Below are 22688 nucleotides of genomic sequence, written 5' to 3' on the forward strand. Positions count from 1 at the left end.
TAAGATTTTTAAAAATGAGGTGATATTTCAGATTTCATTTATGATTAAACTTCTTTCTGCTATGCCAGTAAGGGCATTAAGCAGAAACAAAATGTAACACATGTAGCTTAAATGAGAATTGTGGATTGTAAGTATAGCTGAAACAAAGCAGCTGAAAAATGAACATGTGAAGGATTTATAGAAATAGTGGGAAACCATCGCCACCCACAGGGTCAAAGAGACAGGGAAGTGAGAATTCACTGGAGTCTAATCAGAAATTAAAAAATGGAGGAAGAATCATCAAGGGGAAGCCACAGTTATGGAAGGACATATCTACTACCACACAGCTTTGTAAAATTAGGGGAGGAGGGAAGAAGTAACACACTTTCTAGTGTCTTCATCCAAATGTCTATCTCTTGTCAATGTCAACCTTTTGTCAAACCCAAGCAGAAAGCACCATGGTAAGGAAGTCTGGAGAAGCAGTACAAAGAGGCAATTTTCTTAGATACAAATCAGATCAGAGAAGGCTAACAGTTCTGGGCAAAAATATAAAATGAGTATATGGGCATCCTGGCTTTTTCTGAGATTACTCTTCTGTTACAACATTGTTGCTTTCTGCCTTTCAGCATTTTATGAAGCTGGCCTGGAGGATCTTGTAAATATATCCTGGATGTCTATCTGCTCTAGTCTTTTTGGAAAACTTCCATTTGTTCTATAACGTTCAACTTTGACAGCCATACCTTTGTGAAAATCTCCTTTTTCCTGTTCCTCTGAGTTTAATGACTACACTCTTCTCATACAGCATTATTTATAAGAATAATTTTCACACTTTGCTGTAGTTAATTATTGACTTGTCATTCTTCCTTTCATTTCTCCCAGGACAGATACTGTCTTTGTCTTCCCATGTCCTAAGGTCTTCCATTAATACTTACAGGTGGTTAAGTGCCTAGAAAACTTGATGAGTGAATGACAGGGAGAAAGAATGGGTTAGAAACCTTCTGTTTCATGAGAAAAGCAAGGAACAGGTAAATAGGAAATCAGGAAAGGTAAACAGGAAATAAAGAAAATAGGAAATCAGGGAGTTGAAAAATAAATGATGGCGGCTGGCGCTGTGGCTTAACAGGCTAATCCTCCGCCTTGTGGCGCCGGCACACCGGGTTCTAGTCCCGGTTGGGGCGCCGGATTCTATCCTGGTTGCCCCTCTTCCAGTCCAGCTCTCTGCTATGGCCCGGGAAGGCAGTGGAGGATGGCCCAAGTGCTTGGGCCCTGCACCCGCATGGGAGACCAGGAGAAGCACCTGGTTCCTGGCTTCGGATCAGCATGATGCGCCGGCCACAGGGGCCATTGGAGGGTGAACCAACGGCAAAAAGGAAGACCTTTCTCTCTCTCTCTCTCTCACTATTCACTCTGCCTGTAATAAAAAAAAAAAAAGAAAAGAAAAAGGAAAAAGAAAAAGAAATGATGGCATAAGTGAGGACAATATAGACAACATAAAGTAAAAAGTGAAACAAAATTGAGTTAAATCTTACATGGAGAGAGAAATCAATAAAACACAATGCACAAAAGAGGTTAAAATAACATTTTTAAAGGATGCTCTCAAAGTACATAGAGTTTACATATATTTTCTACAATTGATGAGGAAAACATCTAAATGAGAAATGTCTTTTATTAAGGTACTGAGAAAAAGATTTTAATGTTAATTCAGCCTTTGGTTTTTTGATTTCAGCAAATTTTGCTCATTATATTCTCTAAATTGAAGGTAGAATGAGGTTGGCACCATTTCAAAAATTTGTACCCATATTTTCTCTTCGCAGCCAAATGAAGTTTACATTTTAACTTGGTATTTGTCTATAATTAATAAGAAAGAAAGAACATATGCTGTTGTTTAAGGGCTCTGGTGAATAATTTTTCCTTATTTCTAAAAATACAGCTGATATTTAAAGACTGACCAACTCATCTAAAGTTTAGATAACTCAAGGCAGATTTTAGAAATGTTTCTTAGCACTCGAGATCATTAAATATGAAAGAACATATGTCCATCCAAAATTCATAGTACTCGCTTTGCTACAATTCATTTTATATAATCCAGCCAGGAGAGTCCAGCACTTTGCTAATTTGAAAATGGTTCATTTAAATAGCTGCTGGTTTCCACGTTTTTACATACAAGAGAAAGAACTAAAGAGAGCGATTTTAAACAAGTCTATTTTTTAAGGTCTTTATAATTTAGTTGTGGTAAGGTTGACAGATAGGAAATGACTGCCATTGAAATAATAGTGTGTGATAGTCACACATTCCATGACAGAGTCACACCCATCTCAAGAGCACATAGGAAAGGGAGGCCATCAAGCAGCAGAAGCAGAGGGAAGATATGAACATGATAGGTTTTATTGCAATTTCATCAGGAAGGAAAATGGGAAGCAAAGTTACCAGGCCTAAATTTGGGTAATTTGAATAATTGCAGCAGACTTTTTGTTATAGGAGTTGGTCCTAGTTGTGTTATCTGATAAAGAGAAGTGAAAGTGGCCTAGAGTATGAGAGCCCAAGAAAGAACATTTTTGTGATATAGCTTTTAGACTGATTGATTTGCATATGAAACTCATACTCACAGGTGAGTTGATTGCTATTTCTAGAAACTAGCTAATGTTGGAATGACCTGCTTCCCTTTTGGGTTCCCAAGGTTCTAGATATCAGTGCACCGGAATGCAGGAAGTGCGGCCATTGGAGGGTGAACCAATGGCAAAAGGAAGACCTTTCTCTCTGTCTCTCTCTCTCACTGTCCACTCTGCCTGTCAAAAAAAAAAATTAGGAAGGAAAGAGAAAAGGAAAGGAAGGATAGAGAAAGGAGGAGTGAAAGGAAGGAAGGAAATGAGGGAGGAGGAGAGAGAGGGAGGGAAGGAAGGATGGAGGGAGAAACATTAATCTCACAATAAAATTAATACATAGGGTAAGGCCAATAATAAGTTAATATATTTTCTTCACATTGCTCTGTATGAAGCAATATTAAGAGCAATAACTTTGGATTCCAAAGGAATTAAGTAAAAATTCTAGGATTTAACACTAACTGTGTTATTTTTCTTATATTCCTGTGCATGGAGATAAACAGCCTTTATAAAGGATGACTGAGATTTAAATGAGATGATGTATATACAATCTATTATACAAATACTGGCTCTTTTCTTTTAATTACTATTGTCTAAATACTCAGGATCAATACCCACCAGCAATACAGATGATGAAACCATGTGCTAGTTTTTCAAGTGAGGATACATCATCGTCACACATATACAAAAGATATATATCCTGCTGTTGTTTTGTTGCACCTAAAAATGTTTTCATATGCTATCCTTGCAGAGGAAGGAAGGAAAAAAGGAAGGAAGGGAGGGAGGGAGGAATGGGGAATAAAAGGACCCTCTATGAATGAATAAATGAAAAGAAAATTGATAAATATTTAATCCTAGAATTCTGGTATAAGACTAACAAAATGTCAATTATTTCAGTCCATCAACATTCCATCAAAGTGTTCTTAGGTAAAACAAAACAAAAAACCATCCATTAGAGAATGTTTGGGCACAGATGATCTCAAATACTATTTTTTTCTAATTTTAAAGTACATGATCCTGTGAGTCATGAATTCAAAGAAATTGACTTGCAAAACTTCAATTAATGACCTTGGTTGTTTGTCAATAAGAAGAGGGGGAGAGGTTATGTGAGTACAAGTAAATTAACCTTTGATTCCATACTCACCAACTTGTTCCATGCTGACAAGTAATCAAGATTGTTTGACAGAAACAGCGAGTTGTTTAGCTTCTCAGCTCTCCTGCCACTAAAATATGATGTCAGATAATTTGTTTCTGTTTGGCTCTAGCCTGATTACTTGTGGTTCCTTGAGATTTGAATTGATGAAGTTTTACTTATTACATGGCAGTGTTAATAAATGCTGTCATGTTTATTAATGAGATGCCAAAATTGTATTGTTGTATTTAGAGGACAGAGTCAAGTTCATGTAACCTAAAGTAGTTGAATGTGATAAAAGGTTAATTAGACTTCATGACCCGTTTGGGATATATCTTAGGTCTCAATACCAGTAAAACTTCCATTGCAAAATACCAAAACCCAGAATTAATTTATAAGGAAGCTGTATAACAATTTTTCATTTAAATAATAAATGATTCCAACAGCTCCTGAGGAAATTTCTAGGAAAACATTTTTAAAAAGCAAAACAAAGCAAGATTTAGTCAAGGTCAGTCATGATGTTATTTTCCTGGACTCGGTGTGAGCTTACTGTATGAATATTGTACTTGTACTCATACTGGATCATCAGGATTTCAGATTGTTTCATTGAAGGAAAAGTCATTAGTGAGGACTTTCTACAGATTACTCCAGATGTATAGTATCAAGAATCTCAAATACAGAGGAATTAGTGGATAACAGAACATACGCTGCAGAAAACTTCTTGCTCATCATAATGTTATAATTTCTGTGAATAAAAGAAGAATGAATATTAACCCAGAAAACCAGTCAAGACTACCTTTTAAGGACTAATGAGAATTTTCATAGGTAAAACTAAATTTGTGATAATGAACTTTCAGCTTTATTACAAATAATAAAATTACAAAATATGAATTTCCTAATCTATTGGAAGACTTCATTAAGACAATTGAGATTTTTTTATTCATCTCTCAGATCAATAAAATGTGAAATATATTAAAGATAAATCATAATGTAATTTTTCAAACTTCTAAGACAATGAAAAGGTCCAATGGATTTCTAGTTTTAAAAAAGCCCTTATAAAAATCATCTTTAAAAATAAAGTAAAAACAGAATATCTAAGAAAATAAAAGATTGTGTAGCTTATAATAATCATATTTCAAGTTTTCTTAATTTAATGCAGTATAGAGGAATGACTTTAAAAGGGATGTATAAATTTTATTAAATAAAGGCAATGTGAACTTTCTAATACTAACATTCTGACTTAAGAGTTGAGAAATATATTTTTAGCCTATTAAAAATGTTAGCAGAAGAGTAGAAAACACAATGAATGAAAGATTTCTCTGTTGTGTTATCTTATACTGTCTTTTAAATAAAATATCCACAATATTAATGCAAACTGCTGAGTAACAGGTGAATTTCACTTTGAGCGAGTTTTGGAGGTTTCGTCTCTTAAAAATCATTTCCATTTCATCTACATTATTAAATTTGTGGGATTAGAGTTGCTCACAATATCCACTTATTCTTTAAATGTCTATAGGTTCCATAGTGATGTCTCTTCAATAATTTCTGTTATTTGTAATTTGTATTTTCTCATTTTTTCTTAGTATCTAAACTGGGTATTTATCAGCTAATTGTTTTTATTTTTTTATTTTTTTAACTTTTATTTAATTAATATAAATTTCCAAAGTACAGCTTATGGATTACAATGGCTTCCCCCCTCATAACTTCCCTCCCACACACAACCCTCCCCTTTCCCACTCCCTCTCCCCTTCCATTCACATCAAGATCCATTTTCAATTCTCTTTATATAAAAAGGATCAGTTTAGCATATATTAAGTAAAGATTTCAACAGTTTGCACCCACACAGAAACACAAAGTGTTAAATACTGTTTGAGTACTAGTTATAGCATTAAATCACAATGTACAGCACATTAAGGACAGAGATCCCACATGAGAAGTAAGTGCACAGTGACTCCTGTTGTTGACTTAACAAATTGGCACTCTTGTTTATGGCATCAGTAATCACACTAGGCTCTTATCACAAGTTGCCAAGGCTATGGAAGCCTTTTGAGTTCACCAACTCTGATCATATTTAGACAAGGTCGTAGTCAAAGTGGAAGTTCTCTCCTCCCTTCAGAGAAAGGTACCTCCTTCTTTGATGACCTGTTCTTTCCACTGGGATCTCTCTTACAGAGATCTTTCATTTAGGTCATTTTTTTTTCTTTTTTGCCAGAGTGTCTTGGCTTTCCATGCCTGAAATACTCTCATGGGCTTTTCAGCCGGATCCGCATGCCTTAAGGGCTGATTCTGAGGCCAGAGTGCTGTTTAGGACATCTGCCATTCTATGAGTCTGCTGTGTATCCTGCTTCCCATGTTGGAGCGTTCTCTCCTTTTTTTATTCTATCCATTAGTATTTGCAGCCACTAGTCTTGTTCTGTGATCCCTTTGATTCTTAGTCCTATCATTATGATCAATTGTCAACAGAAATTGATCACTTGGACTAGTGAGATGGCATCTGTACATGCCACCTTGATGGGATTGAATTGGAATCCCCTGATATGTTTCGAGGGCACGCACCAATAGTCCGGGAAATGATAGTTTAATAAAAGTGGAGTTACTGTAGCCTCAGGAAAAGGCTCAGGAAAAAATTGCAGAGGAAACTCTTCCAGATCTAATGGATGTGACACGGAGAACCTACGGGGAGAGCAAGGTCACCCACCGCGTGGAAGCCGAGCCGCAGAAGCTGAGCAGCAGAGTCTGCGTGCCAGCACTGGAAGGGGAGGTGAGACAAAAACTTCGGTAAAATGAGACATTGGCGGGGAAAGGCAGAAAGAGCCTACAGGGAACGAGGCCTGAAGCCCCACTGGGGAAAGTTCACCAGGCTGACTGGAGCAGAGAAAAAAATGAATAAATAAGGGGAACTGGCACAGACATTAGCCTCTCTCTCCACTCACCTTACAAAGCCAAGCAAGACAAAGAGCAGGCGCCATTTTACATATGTAAAGTGGTGCCTGCCATTAGCTAGACAGAAAAACCTGACTCTGGTAGGGAGCAATAACAGGAGGTTAAGACCTAATGAAAATGTGAAGCTAATGAACTGAGACTGTGAAAATCTGAGGTGGGGGGGGGGGGGGCGAGAGAACTCATTGAGTACACAAACTCCGTAACCTGGGCAACCTGGTGAGAGACTACTGAGAAATTTGAGACCACACTGAGGGCTGCATAAACTCTTTGTGTGGCCCCAGGGGTAAGCAGATGAATACCCATAGGGGCCAGATTTCATACATCAACTACCCTCAGTTCCACTCAGCTGTGTGGAATTACTTCCCAACTGAGTCAAAAAAAAAAAAAAAAGAGAGAGAGAGAGAGAGAGAGCGAGCAAGAGAACAATCTGGGTGAGTCACCTTTGGCACACCCTTAACCCTGACGAACCAAACAGAGCTCTCTGGCCACACCCATCACAGCCTCTAAGGATCTATCAAAAGCAGACAGTCCACTTAATCTAGAGTCATAGTATAACGAGAAAAAACACCACAGCAAAGAAACCAAGTTAATTGTTTTTAAAGAATCAGTCTTTATTTGATTTTCTTTTCTTCCTTTTACTCTCTTCTAATTATCACTAATTCCAGATTTAATTTCTATTTGTGTTTGATTTGATTTGTGTTTATATTTTCAGTTTCTTAAATAGGAAGCTCAGATATTGAGGTGAAATTTGTTCTGTTGTCTAATACCAGTAGCTAAAGATCAGAAGTGGCTGATATCTCTCATTGCAAATTATCTCAAAATGTGATGGATGATGAAAATATGCTATGTTTCATCCATTTGAACTTGAATATCTTTAGGTACACATTTAAAGAGCCATAAACCTGTACAGGAAACTATAATGAAAAGGAAACCAAGGGCAAACATATGTATCCGATCATCTCAGGCAGTGGCTCAGAGCCAGGAAAAAAATGTCAGAGGATGTCTGGGGCATTTGCTAAAAAGTCAAATGATCTTATTAACAAACATACCTTGTTTCATTTGTTGGATTGATTATCTTTTCGCAGTGTCTAACTATGTGCAAGAAATTATATTTTAAGTGAGCAAATGACATTCCTGGCTAGGAATCTAGGACGAGGCAAATATCAGCATTGAGTCTCCAGACAATAGTGCCCCTCACTGAACATCAACAATTTGTTGGATATGTTTATATGAGTTTTTGATATTCCTGTCTTAGTCTTCTTGAGTTGTTCTGAGAAATAATTACAAATTTGTCTTATAAGCAACAGAAATATATTTCCCATAGTTCTTGAGGTTGACAAGCCCAACATCAGGTGCTATTGTGTTTGTTGTGTTTGTCTTGTGAGGACTCAGTTCCTGAATCACAGATAGCTAATTTCTCAGTGTGTGCTCACATGGCAAGAGCAGAAAAGGAGCTCTCTGGAGACTCTTTCATGAGCACATGGACTCTACTCTCATGATCTAATACTTTCTTTCTGGTTTTTCTTTATTTTAGATTTATTATGTATTTGAAAGGCAGAGTTAAAGGAAAGATGGGGAAGACAGAGGGAGAGAGAGAGAGATCCTGGGCGGATCTGAAGGCAAGAGCCAGGAACTTCTTCCAGGTCTTCCATGTGGGCACAAGGACCCAAGCACCTGGGCCATCTTCCACTGCCCTCCCAGGAGCATTAACAGGGACCTGGATCAGAAGTGGAGCAGCCTGGACTTGAACTGGTGCCCATATGGATTGCTGGTGCCACAGGAGGCATCTTCACCCATCACGCCACATGCCAATACCAACCTAATACTTTCTTAAAAGTCCCACTTCCAACATTGGGGGATAGGTTTCAACTTCCTAAGTTGGAAGGTGGTGGGGAGGGGGGGATAACAGTCAATGTCATTTCTGGTCAGTATTAAAGACCTATGTTTCCTTATTAGAACAGTGTTCTAGTTTGTCTTGAATAATGCTAGTTACCTTCAAGTATGTACGTAGGACAAGAAGAATATGTCCTTTAAAAGCTCTTTGTGCTTAATAAGACTGAAAAAGCCATATGGCACAGGGGAGATAAGAGAAAATGCTGCCTCCCTAACTCCAGAGTTCATGGGATGCATATGACATCACAGGGAAGTCCTGTTACTTTAGGAACAACAGGACTGATGAATGTTGTAAATGATATGCTCCATAAGTGGCAAATAATATATTATGGGAGAGACTCTCCAGTGCTGGTGGTCACTTGCTAATACGGACTAGATGGGCCTTGGAGAATGGAAAAATGTATATTCATGCACAGAAAAGCATGTAGGAGAATGAACTCTACTAAAACAAAGTGAGATCAGTTAAGAGAATGGAGCTAGGGAAGTATGATGGTGCCCAAAGAGGCAATGGGAATGGTTCCTGGCAGGGAAAGTATAGAATTATTCATCAGTAGTGGGGTGCTGGTGGCTAGAGTAGAACAATATTGAAGTCTGAGTGCCTGGTGAGAAAATCTTGAGAGGAAGCTTAGAATGGTTGTGAAAGTTGAATATGTTAGGCTACAACATAGACTAGTAAAATAGAGCAGATTAACAAAGGGTATGCCTAGCATTTATTGTATTCTTTTGACAGTTCCATGAAACATGCAGTAAATAATGAATTTCTATGAATCTGAGCTTGGTGGTACTCATAACATAAGTAACATTTGGTAAGCACTGGTAATTTTTTCTGGCAATATTGAGTGCAACTATGGTATCATTGCAGTGATGTGGTATGTGAATATGTTGCAGCAGAAGTTTGTGTGTTAGAGACAGGTAGGGAAATGCTCTAGACAGGTAGCTAAGATGCTAGTGGTTTTCTCTCCTTCAGTGACTCCAGGAAAGAATTAAACAGAAGCTTTAATTTGGTTTGAGTATCATAAGATATAGAAGTGAGTTACTAGGACAAGATGATAGGAGGAGAAGTAGAGGAGAAAAAGATTAGCAGAATCCAAAATCAACGCAAAAGCAACAGAATCAGCACTGGTCACTGGCAATAAACTTGGAAGTCAGCAATTGGGCCAAAGTTATGACCTGGAATGTGTTAGATGGGCTGAGGTGCTCCTCCACCAGGGATATGTTTGTCATCTTGTGGTCTACTGGGTTATCACGGTATTGGTTAATGATTTGGGACCTGTTAAGATTTGTAACAATCTTGAACCAAATTTAGATTTGGAAGTCATTAACATATGAATGTGATTGGTCACTGAGGTGAGAGAAGGCAGTTGCTTTGACATCTGATTAGGGGTAGAATAATCCTAAAATTACTCATGCATTCAACCCCAAGTAAGGATATAAGTAATCTTCCTATAATGATCTGGCATTTATTTTAAGAGACAAAAGGTGAATTTAGGAACATTACATAATGGTTTAACATCAGAGTATGAAGTTAGCATGTCTCCTATTATATAATTATATATTTATAATTTTCATTTTCTTGTCATTTGATTTACATTTGAGTTGTTGATGCCATATCTTACCTATTCTGAATTGAATTGAGCTTCAATGAACATGAGAGTACAAATGACTATATCCTACAAATTTACCAAACTTTCTTCTGATTTTCAATGTTCACTTAGTTGAGTATTTTGGTTCCTCTACATAAAGGATCATATCATCTTCAAACAGAGATTATTTGACTTCCTCCTTTCCAATTTGCATCCCTTTGATTTCTTTTTCTTGCATAATGGCTCTGGCTAAAACTTTCAGAACTATATTCAACAGCAATTGTGAATGTGGATATCTTTATCTGGTTACAAATCTTAGTGGAAATGCTTCCAACTTTTCCACATTGAATGTGATGTTGGCTATTTTTTAGTCATATATTGCCTTGATTGGTTTGAGGAATGTTTCTTCAATACCCAATTTGCTTAAGGTTTTTATCATGAAGAGGTGTTGTATTTTATCCAATGCTGTCTCTGCATCTATTAATGTAATCATATGGGTTTTAGCCTTCAATTTGCTAATGTGATGTGCCACATTTATTGATTTTCATATGTTGAACCATCCTTACATACCAGGGATAAATTCCAATTTGTCCAGACTAAGGATCTTTCTTATATGTTGTTGGGTTTGGTTAGCTAGTATTTTGTTGAAGATTTTTGCCTACTTGTTCCTCAGAGATATTGGTCTGTCATTCTCCTTCTTTGTTGTATCTTTTTCTAGTTTCAGAATTAAGGTTATTCTGGACTCATAGAAAGAGTTTGGGAGGATTCTCTCCCTTTCAATTTTATGAGTATTTTGAGAAGAATAGGAATTAGTTCTTTAAAAATTTGGGAGAATTCAGCAGTGAGCCCATCTGGTTCTGTTTTTTTTTTGTTGTTGTTGTTTTCTTTTTTGTTTTTTTTTTTTTGTTTTTTTATTGGGAGGGTCTTCAGTTCTGATTCAACCTCCATATTGGTTAAGTTCTATTTAAGTTTTCTATATCTTCATGACACAATTTTGGTAGATTGTATGATCCAGAAATCTGTTTCTTCTGGATTTTCCAATTTGTTGGCATATAGCCTTTTGTAGTATTTCCTGATGATTCTTTTATATGTGTGGTATCCATTGTAACATCTCCTTTTTCATGTCTGACTTTATTAATTTGGGTATTATTCCCTTTTTTCTTGGTTAGTTGGGCCAATGGTATCCATTTTGTTCATTTTTTTTTTTTCAAAAAAAACAGCTGTTCATTTTTCTGATGTTCTGTATCTTATTTTTGTTTGTTTCATTTTTTTATTATTTCTTTTCTCCTAGTAACTTTGGGCTTGGTTTGTTTTTGCTTTTCTAGGTCCTTGAAATATATTATTTGGTCACTTATTTGATGCTGCCTCCCAGGATGTGCATTAGCAAGAAACAAATCAGGAACTAAAACTGAGAATTGAATTCAGAAAATCTGACATGGGACACCATCTTTTTTAACTGATATCTTAATTGCTAGGCCAAACATCTGCCCCTAAGAAGTGTTCTTAATGGCTTCTCTACATTTATTTGTTACACACTGAGAGAAGACAATCTATGTCATTCTCAGAAATTCATTTCAATGGTAACCAATAAGGAGGCTCACTAGGTGACTTGCTCTGTGGCTAGTGGCAGTTATGGTAAGGAGTTGATACTTAATTACTTTCTGGGGATAATAGAGACTCATACTTTAGACTTGGTATAATTTCCCTTTCTCAGTAGATACAATAAGAACAGAGTATCTGTTCGACTACAGGATTCATGATATCGTGAGAAGGTTGGGCTCTTCAAGTTAGGACAGACAGACGTGGAGAATTTCCTTAGTCAATTGATGGCAATGTCTCTAAGACCAAGAACTGTATTTCTTCATACCAACCCTTCAATACTGACGTCATAGGTATGTGTATTTATGTATACACAACCCCAGTGACACATTCATAGTGGAGGGTCCTTGAATTCATGCTCATATTAGACCTTCTTAGACTAAGCTAGAGCTGGCACCTTTCCTGAATTAGCTTTATTTCAATCCTTATGATTGGAATTTGAGTACTTGGATTCTTCTCTGTTGATCTGTGGCTCTGGATCTGGGAGCTCAGGTATTATGTTTTTATCAGGTAACATAAATATGTATGGTTAATCAATAGATAGTATTGTTTTTCTTAAGTTCATTTAAAAGGAAATTTTCAGGTACTTTTTAAAACAAGAAGTGTTATATTTCTCTACGTGTTAATATCTTCACTTAAAGCAGTCTAGGATTATAAATCAATGCTTCAATAATGAACTATGAGTCAGTGTGTGTAAAAAGAGAAAGGAAATGGATTTTAACTATTTTTGTTGAAATCTAGAGAGGTTATTAAAAATAAGATAGAGAGAGAAAAGTAGAAAAGGAAAAGAAGTCCTTTGAAAGAAAATGTAATAGATAATTCACAGAGCTCTTATTGTCCTAGTTTATTTGTCTAGGCTTCCTAACCCTCTTGATGGGCACTTCTACTTTTAAACCTCTCTGGGAAAAGCACTGAGATTATTTAAGTTTCTTCTTACTCCTGTCACCTCTTCACATTTTAGAGGCTATAACAATTGGCCATGATTGAAATCTTTCCAGGCTACATGAACAATAACTGAATACAATGACAATGTACATAATGGGCATAAAAGAAGCATCACTGTGAAGTTTTCATGGGATTTGAATTGAGATGTTAATACTAATCATCTGTTTTATAAGGGCTTTATTTGGATCTCTTTTGTTTGCCTTTTCTTCTCCCAGCAAATGCTGTTTTCTTTTCATTACTGTCCGTGTTTTAGGAGCTGTGATTTATTTGTGTGTGTTACACTTGATGTATTTCTGTGGTACTCTACATCTTTAAAATCTTATTAAAAATGGGGTTCTGAGTATAAAATGCATGCTCTATATTGTCAGCTCCTCCTGCCAATCTGTGGTGACCTTGACCAAAGGGAAGTCTAATGGTGTTCACTTATGTTTCACTATCACATGTAATTTGGTATCACAATATTTCATTCTTAGAAACAGAACAGTTCTCATTTTTATTGTATACCTCTTATTTTGCTGTTTCTATTCCTAGGCATGAATATTCCACTAAGATTATCAGTTTGAGGTAACTTAAGGACAAAAATACTTCAGCTTTCTGAATTTATTTATGTAAAGATAAGGCAAAGGGCTACAAGACAAATATGGCAGCCAAAGAACATAATTTGTGTTTAATGATCCAATGTCATCTTTCTATACCTTGTGCCCTTGTACAGTCATCCTTCCAGTGTGAAGTTAAGGATTCACTGACAGATAATGGTGATTTCATGAAACATACAGCATCAAGTCCTCTCAGTGAGCTAGTCAAAAAATTAGGAGAGAACAATCCCCAGAGAATGCATTTTGAGTAGGAGCAATTTTAATAGGGATATTGCCTCATCTGTGTCTGTGTAAGGTGTGTGTGTGTGAATGGTCATGCATATACACAGAAAGGATTGGGGTATGAACGATTTCTCTATTTCTTTTCAGATCTGTTTTGGGAAAATAAAATCTTCCAGAAGTTCTTAACTGTGGGGAATATCAGGTTTTGGGAGCCTCAGATTTAGTTTTAGTAGCTGTGAATTTGGTTTTAGTAGCACTTTTTGACTTAAGGAAAAGAGTTCAGAAAATTAGGAAAGATCTTATGGTAGTCAACTCATTCCAAGAGCAAACAGAATAGAGAAAATCAGTGAGAAATATGAACACACACACACACACACATACACATGCACTTTCTTCCTATAAGTTTGTAACTGCAGTCTATTTTTCTATCTCAAAAAAGTGAAGCACCAAAACCAGTTAACATTCTTACAAGAAAGAAAAACTGCAGACCAATAGCTCTCATGAATAAAAATGCAAAAATACTCAACAAAATGTTAACAACATTAATCCAATCATGTACAAAACAGTTATATGGGGGTATCTTCCAGTTATACCAGACTGGTTCAACATTCAAAAATTGGGTAGTTTATACTAAAGAAGAAACAACTTTTGATCATAATATAGAAAGAGTATTTGACAAAATTCATAGTCTATTCATGACGAAGTCTCAGTAAACTTGCAACACAGGAGGGCTTCCTCGATTTGACAAAGAACAGCAGAAAGCCTACAACTAAGCATGTTCAACAGTAGAAAGTTATATGCTTTCCACCTAAGATGTGGAACAAGGCAAAACATTGTCATTTAGTATTCCTGTTCAACATGTTATTAGAAATCCTAGCAAATGCGTTAAGTCAAGAAAAGAAAATAAAGACTGAGAAGAAGCAAAAATTTCTATGGAAAAATCAAAAACAACAAAAAATCCTGCTGGAAATAATAAATTTTTATAGCAAGGTCACAAGATACCAGGCTACAATTCAAAAGTCAATTGCTTATACAAGTAATAAACAATGAGAATTTGCAGAAAACAAACACAGCCAAACCTTAGCAAACATTAGCAACAGAAATAACAAAATACTTTGATATAAATGTAATAAAATATGCATAGAAAATCTATATGGAAAACCATGAAAATTCTGATGATATAAACAAATCTAAATAAATGTAGAGTTATTCCATGATTATGAATGAGAAGACTTCATATAATTAAGATGTTTACATTTCTGTGCTTGATCAATGGACCCAACAAACTCACAATCAAAAACTCAGCAAGTTATTTATAAACATCAACAAACTTGTTGGAAAGACACAAACAGAATGATCACTGCAATGTTAGTGAAAAACAAAGCCAAAGGATTGAGACTACCAAACTTCAGGGCATATAATATGGTCAGAATAGCTAGTACAGTGTAGCAAAGAATAGACAAGTAAATAAGTAGAACAGAATAGAGAGCAGAGGGATTTATAGTACTGTGTATGAAACTATAATGCTGCACATGACAGTGTGCATTTTTAAAACCTATGGCAGAGTACAAAAGAAGTGAATTTTAATGTAAAATATGTACCTGACTTAATAAGAATGCATTGATATTGTTTTATTAAATGTAACACATTTGGCTGGCATCACGGCTCACTAGGCTAATCCTCCTCCTGCTGCGCTGGCACACTGGGTTTTAGTCCCGGTTGGGGCGCCAGTTCTGTCCCAGTTGCTTCTCTTCCAGTCCATTTCTCTGCTGTGGCCCGGGAAGGCAGTGGAGGATGGCCCAAGTGCTTGGGCCCTGCACCCCATGGGAGACTAGGAGAAGCACCTGGCTCCTGGCTTCGAATCAGCGCAGCATGCCAGCCATAGTGGCCATTTGGGGGTGAACCAACGGAAGGAAGACCTTTCTCTCTGTCTCTCTCTCTCACTGTCTAAGTCTGCCTGTCAAAAAAAAAAAGTAATACATTAATGTAATATATTAGTTAAGAGTGGAGGGGAGCATATGGAAACCCTCTGTTCCATCAGCTGAGTTTTTCTGTAAATTTAAAACTGTTCTAAGGATTGCAATATATTGATTTTAAAAAGTAAAGACCTAAGTCAGAAATGTGAGAGTTCTTCCTAGTACCTCTCTCTCCTTCATAAATATTCCCCACTCCATCAAGCACATTTTAATGACTTAATGTCCTAAATGACTTTGAAATTCAATTTATTTTTAATTATATTTCCATTTTCTCTGTGAATCATCACTTCTACCTGGATTTTTCAGTAATTTACCAGTTGTTGCCTCCTGTCTTTTTGTTTTCCAACCCACTGTTAAAAATGTTAGGATGATCTGCCATTAATACAAACTGTATTGTATCACTGCACTACTTAAAACTCCCCACCAGTTTTCTCTTTCCAAACTTCTTTCCAGATCTTATAAGTATCCTTACCATCTGATATTTGTTTATTCTTTAGTTCCTTCTTTGTCTTCTGGGCTCGAGTTCTGAACTTTGCATCATTCCACCAGAAACGTCCACACACTGCCACTGTCTTCAGTCTTCATATTTATGATCCCTACAGCTTGCACACTTCCCTGGCTGTGTTTTCTTCACTTGCCTTTTCCTTTGACCTTTGGAATTTACCCTAGATATCAGACCATCCAGGAATATTTCTACTCCCTACAAACTTGAATTTAAGTCTCTTCGAATAATCCTTAACATGATATGCAAACTTCTAGCTTTCTTCTCAACGTCTGCATTTGGTCAGAACCTTTGAGAAGTTGGAGTCTCATCTCCATTATGCATTGAAATCTTCCTAGAATCTGTAGTGTATCAAGCTTGCTAGCACATACTTGTTAAAAACATGACTAAACATAGATAGTTGGCCCTAATAATATGTGACAGTTAAATTCATGTCATTGCTGAGAAGATATATCCACTTTTTAAGATCTACATGTATCAGGAGGATGGAAATGTGGATAAAATTGCATCAAAGGTTAGTATTTCACATTTCTCTGGCTTGCTGGGACCCATTTAATAACTCAAAAATGTTTTTTTAGAAATAATTTTTGAGATGTAATTCAGATATGATACAACTTACTCATTTAAGGTGTATGATGGTCTGGTTTTTAGTATATTCAGAGTTGTGCATTCATTGCTGCCATCAAAGATAGGACATTTTTGTGGCTGGCATTGTGGCACAGTGGGTTAAGCTTCTCCCAGCATCCATTGTCTGAATGCAGGTTTTAGTCTTGGCTGCTCTGCTTGAGATCCAGCTTCCTGTTAATGTGTGTGGGAAGACAGTGGAAGACAGCACAACTATTTGGATGGCTGCAAGCCATGTGGGAGACCTGGATGGAGTTTCAGGCTCCTGGCCTCATCCTGACCCACTCCTGACTGTTGTGGCCATTTGTGGAATGGACCAGAGGGTAGAATATCACTCTCCATATTTCTATATCTCCTCTCTATATTGCTCTGTCTGTCAAATACATAAAAATAATATTTAAAAGAGTACAGAACATTTTCATTACCATAAAGAGAAATTCTGTGTCCTTTAGCCATGACCATTCAATCCTCTCATGCCCAAATACCAATGTGCTCCAATGTACTCTAATCTACTTCCTGGTTCTCTAATCTACTTCCTGGTTCCATGGATTTTCTTCTTGCGAACACTAGAGCTAAAAGAAATCATTAATGATCTTTTATGCCAGGCCTTTTTTTTTTCACTTAGCATAATGTTTGCAAGGGTTACACCACATTTTTCAACAAGTTTTGATAGTTTTAGCTATGAATCTTGGAGAATTTCAAAAACAGAGCTAGCCAAAACATGGCCAAATCTAACTTAATCAGTTGGCAGACATAATTCTAAATCTGGTAATTGTCATTTTTACTATTGATCAATATACATTGTACCAGATGTATTTTATATGAGAAAGTTTAAGGTTTGTCATTGTTTCTGAAGAACTTTACTCTTCGAATAACCTGTCATTTGAGATTTTTCAAAAGAACATTATACTCTATAAATAGGATGTATGTTTTTTCTTCATGAAAGTTGAACTTAAGGCATAAGCATTGTGGTGCAGTGGGTTAAACTGCTACCTGTATTACTGGCATCCCATAGGAGTACCAGTACGAGTCCCAGCTGCCCCACTTCCTATTCAGTTCCCTGCTGATTTTCCTGGGAAAGTAGCGGGAGATGGTCCTACTATTTGGACCCTGCTACCCATGTGGGGGACCCAGATGGAGTTCCAGGCTCCAGTCTTCTTGCCTGGATCAACCCTAATTATTGCTTCCATTTGAAGAATTAACCAATGGAAAGAAGATCTCTCTCTCTCTATCTCTCTCTGTCAGTGTATGTGTGTGTCCCACTCCTTCTGTAACTCAGTCTTTCAAATAAACAAATATATTTTTTAAAAAAATAAATCATTTTAGATTTAATTCAGTTTGAAAATATATATTTGGATATTGCAAATGACTATTGAAATGTATGTCTCAGGAATATTATTTTACTGAATCTTACTCACTTGTAGAAACAGTTCAGCATGTTCTTAAAAGCATAAAGGCTGCCTTTGTTTGACACATTTGGTATTATCCTCTTCTAAAATTTGGGGATGAAAACATAGGGAATGATTCTTAAATACTGATGACATACATATTTATACTGCAGAACATTTGTGAAAAGTTGATTTACTGCTGAGAAAAAAATATTAACAGCTCAGTTTGCTTCATTATGTGTGTAATAAAGTAGCAAATGTTCTCTTCCTCCCTTTGTAGAAATGGTAAATGAAGATTTGCATTCTGGGTACAGCTTCTGCTTGGGGAAGCAATAGAAACCTAGACCGACATTCCCTAAGCCCCAAACCTTGTTAAATGTAGTTTGAGTCCCGGGGACCTAATGCACTGATTGCTTCCCGAGAAGACGTCTCATTGCTTGCTCCATTCAGTCCTATTACTGAAGGTCTAATTATGTCTATTACGCTGTTCAGTTTCACAGAAGGTTGGAGAAGAAAATTAGGGGTATTAGGGAATGGGATTGGGGGTGTGTAACATGCACACTTGTGTTGTGGATTCTGAGAAATGCACTGGTGACCAAAGTAAAGTATTTGAGAAATTATATCTAAACTATCAAGTGTGTTACTGTAACAAGGCAAAATGGAGATGGTTTAAATTCTGTCTGATTGCCCAAGCAACAGGGATCCAATTACACTGTCAAAATCTGAGGTGCCAGAGCTTAAAAGCCCCACAGGAACCCTTCGCAACCAAACAATTTTTTCCCTAATCACTAAAAGGGCAGATGAAGCATTTTCGATCCTGTTGTAAAGTGTCACTCACATTCAGGGCTCCCCAAAATCTTTGTCACGCACCCATTCCCTGCATACTACAAACAGTATATGCATAGGCTATGCTTTTGTGTAGCCTAGATAAAGACTGTTATCATGGCCTAATAGAGCTCAAAATGGAAAAAGAGAGGGAGTAGAAGGGAGACTCATTATTTTTCTAAATGGCTTCACTTTCCCCATAGGAATCCTATATATCCCACTTAGCAGAAGCTCATTCCAGCACTGATTAAGCGGGAAACACACAGAATCTCCAAAGGTCAGATCTATAATCAGCTGTCCTCAGGGGTTGACATGGGAAACTTCTTAATCCAATTTGATTTTATTGCTATTTTATAACAAAGTTCAGAAAAGTATAAAACTTTAGAATATATTCATATATAGTTATGTATATATATTACATAAATATTTGCATGTACACATGTGTATGTAATGGGAGGTTCCCTGACTACCTAAACTCCCAGTAACCTGGTTAACCTGTGACATTTGATGGCCAAACTTCACTATGGTATTTTAACTTTATATTGTTGGTTTGTTCTTGTATTTTGGAGACTTTAAATCCATAACAAAGTATGTTCCTATAGGAATGGCTTTGTGTGTATTTGAGAGAAACAATTTTCAATTGGACTGTAAAGGTGGATGATTAAAATAAAAAGTGTTTAAAAGAAATAGGACAATGGGGGGGAAAAAAGAAAAACAAATAGAATTCTTAATAAGTTGCCAAACTGTGTAACTGCAAACCTGTGATAAACACTTCTTTGTGGAAAGCACATACTTGTGCTGTTGGATAGCTTGAGCCGGACAAAGCTTGGTCTCTTGTCTCTTTAAATGCATTTTTACTTATTTTAGTAAAGAATTATTAGTCAATATTTCATTAAAAAATGACTTTGGTCAAAAGCTGAAGGTTTTTTACTCATCACACCTTAAAATGCCATCTCTATTTATGTCCTCACATAAATTTGTAGTCATTTCTATCACCTTTATGCTGAGAGCAGCACCCAAATACAAAATGTTAAATCAGTCATGAACCTGCACACTTGCTTATCTGCGTGGAAGAAAATAGATTGTTCCTCTCTTCTCTTCCTATTCCAAGTGGTTATTAAGTGAAGCCTGGGAGAAAATTGACCTTGGAATTTTCTTGAGCTGCAAGATTGAGAAAAGGTATGAAGGCTTCTCATTTAAGCATTATTTCACTATTCTGCTCCCTGGAAGACAACACAGCCTTACACTAGTGATGGAAAGGAAGGGGTATAAAGGACAGAGTAGCATTTTTTCACCTCATGAGTGGCTTACCATGGTTTATACAAGTCGTTGTCACTCCTGTCTTTTCCCACCTCTTAAAGAAGACAGACCCAGTAGTGGAGCCATGGTTTCCCACTTCTGCTAAGAGAAACACACGACAAGCAGAGAGAATGATGGAATGAATGTCTGCTTTTTGCAGTTTTATTTATTTATTTATTTAGCTATTTTTAAAATATATTATTTATTTTTTTTTAGAGGCAGAGTTACAGAAAGAGGGAGAGGCAGACAGAAAGGCCTTCCATCTGCTGGTTCAGTCCTCAAAAGGCTGCAATGGCCAGAGCCAGACCAATCCAAAATCAAGAGCTCCTTCTGGGTCTGCCACATGGGTGCAAATACCCAAGCACTTGGACCACCCTCTGCTGCTTTTCCAGGTGCATTAGCAGGGGGCTGGGTCAGAAGTGGAGCAACTAGGACTTGAATCGGTGCCCATATGGGATGTCAGAGGCACTGGCGGAGGGTTAGCTTACAAAGCCACAGAGCTGGCCTCTGTGTTTTGTGGTTTTTTTAAAAAAAGATTTATATATTTTGAAAGTCAAAGTTAGAGAGAAAGAGACAGAGACAGAGAGAGAGAGAGAGAGAGAGAGAGATCTGGCATCCTCTGGTTCACTTCCCAGATGACTTCAATGGCACTGAGTCAGACCAAAGCCAGGAGCCAACAGCTTCAGCAGAATATACCATGTAGGTGGCATGGGCCAAACACTAGAGCTATATTCAGCTGCTTTTCCCAGGCCATTAGCAGGGGGCTGGAACGAAGGTGAGGCAGCCAGAACACAAACCAGGGATGCCAATGTCACAGGTGGCATCTTTACCTGCTTTAACACAACACCAGTGTTGAGTACCCCAGAGTGAGCAATGACTTTTCTGATTATGAGAGACACATGCATTTTTAACATATATTTATTTATTTTCATTTTATTTGAGAGCATAAGAAAGGGAGAGGCACCAAATGTTTGACTCATGAGAGATAAGAGCAGCAGCCAGGAAGTGACAAGAATCTAGGAATGCCACCTCCATAGATCCTGGATCCCTTGCAGTAGAAATATGGAAATAGATTGGCTAGAAGAAAAGTACATGATTCACATAGCTTGGCTTGATTCCCTATCATATGATGTCGAGAGACCTAACCAAGTTCTCTTGACCCCATTTTCTCATTTTGCAACACGGAGATAATAATGGTAGCTGTTTCAGAAGTTCTGAAGCATAATGAAATAAACTGATAAATAAATATTGATAAGCACAAAGGCCACCACATAGGAAGTGGTTGTTAAAAGCCAACTGCTAACTGTGTTAATGTTGGAAAGCAAAGGCATTCTAAAGCTGATCAGAAATCTTAATATCCTAATCAACATTGCTGGTGATGAGAAAGCATAGTTGGATGTTTGCCAAGAAGGACAAGTGTTTTGCCTAATTGGCTTGAATAGGACAAGACTTCAATGTAAGACTGTACTATAGGAGAGTAAACTGATGAAAAAGGGCTTCCAATGTAGATTGCATAGAGTGTGCATTGCACTCCCATTCCCAAGGAAATGAGCAGTGGCTTCTGATGGAAAGCTTATCTAAAGCTGAAAAAAAGGCGGCTTCTTCTTCTTCTTCTTTTTTTTTTTTTTTTTTTTGCTGTGTTTTGAAAGTGTTCAAGTCTGTTTATTTTCTATATAAAATAATGCTCATTGTATATTTATGAGGTTTATAGCATCATGCTCGGAAATAAATATAGATGATAAATGGTTACTATAATGAAAAAATGAATATAACTTTCATCTCATATGGCTACATTTTTGGGATAAGAGTAGCTAAAATCTAATCATTTAACAATTTTGTTAACTATAGTCCATAGATTTGTTCACCCTACGTAAATGCTAGCTTGTGTCCTTTAACCTACATCTCCCTATTTACCCCTTGCCCTGGTAATCAGTGTTTCATTAATTCTCCAACGTCTATCTCTTTAGTTTATATTCTTTTTGTTTTAAAAGATTGCATATATAAGTGAGGTCTTTCTTGACACACATTCTCAAGGACCACAAATGTTGTAGTAAGTGGCAGAATATCCTTTGTAAGGCTGAATAATATTCTAATATAGATAGCAGTTTCTTTATCCATTTGTCTACTGACTGACATTTAGGTTATTTTCATATTTTGGCTACTATGAATAGTTACAGTGAGCACAGAAGTTCGAATATTTTTAAGAGGTAAGAATTTATCTCTTTAGAGTGTATACACAGAGTTGGGATTACTGTGTCATGTAGTTAAAATGACTATACCACCCAAAGCCAAATACAAATTCAGTGGGATTGCTATAAAATTTCTAATAGCATTTCTCACAGAAATGAAAGAAACAATCCTAAAATTTACATGAAACCACAAAAATCTTGAATAGCTAAACTATACTGAGAAAGAAAAAAGGTTAGAGACATCACAATTTCTGATTTAAGTTTACATTACAATTCTATAGTAATCCAAATGTATGCCATAAGCATAAAAACAGAAACATAGAAAAATGGAACAGAATGGAGAGCCTAGAAGTAAATCCACACATACATGGTTACTAATGACCAGGGCACCAG

Source organism: Lepus europaeus, chromosome 12 (genome assembly GCF_033115175.1).
Source record: "Lepus europaeus isolate LE1 chromosome 12, mLepTim1.pri, whole genome shotgun sequence".
NCBI classification, from domain to species: domain Eukaryota; kingdom Metazoa; phylum Chordata; class Mammalia; order Lagomorpha; family Leporidae; genus Lepus; species Lepus europaeus.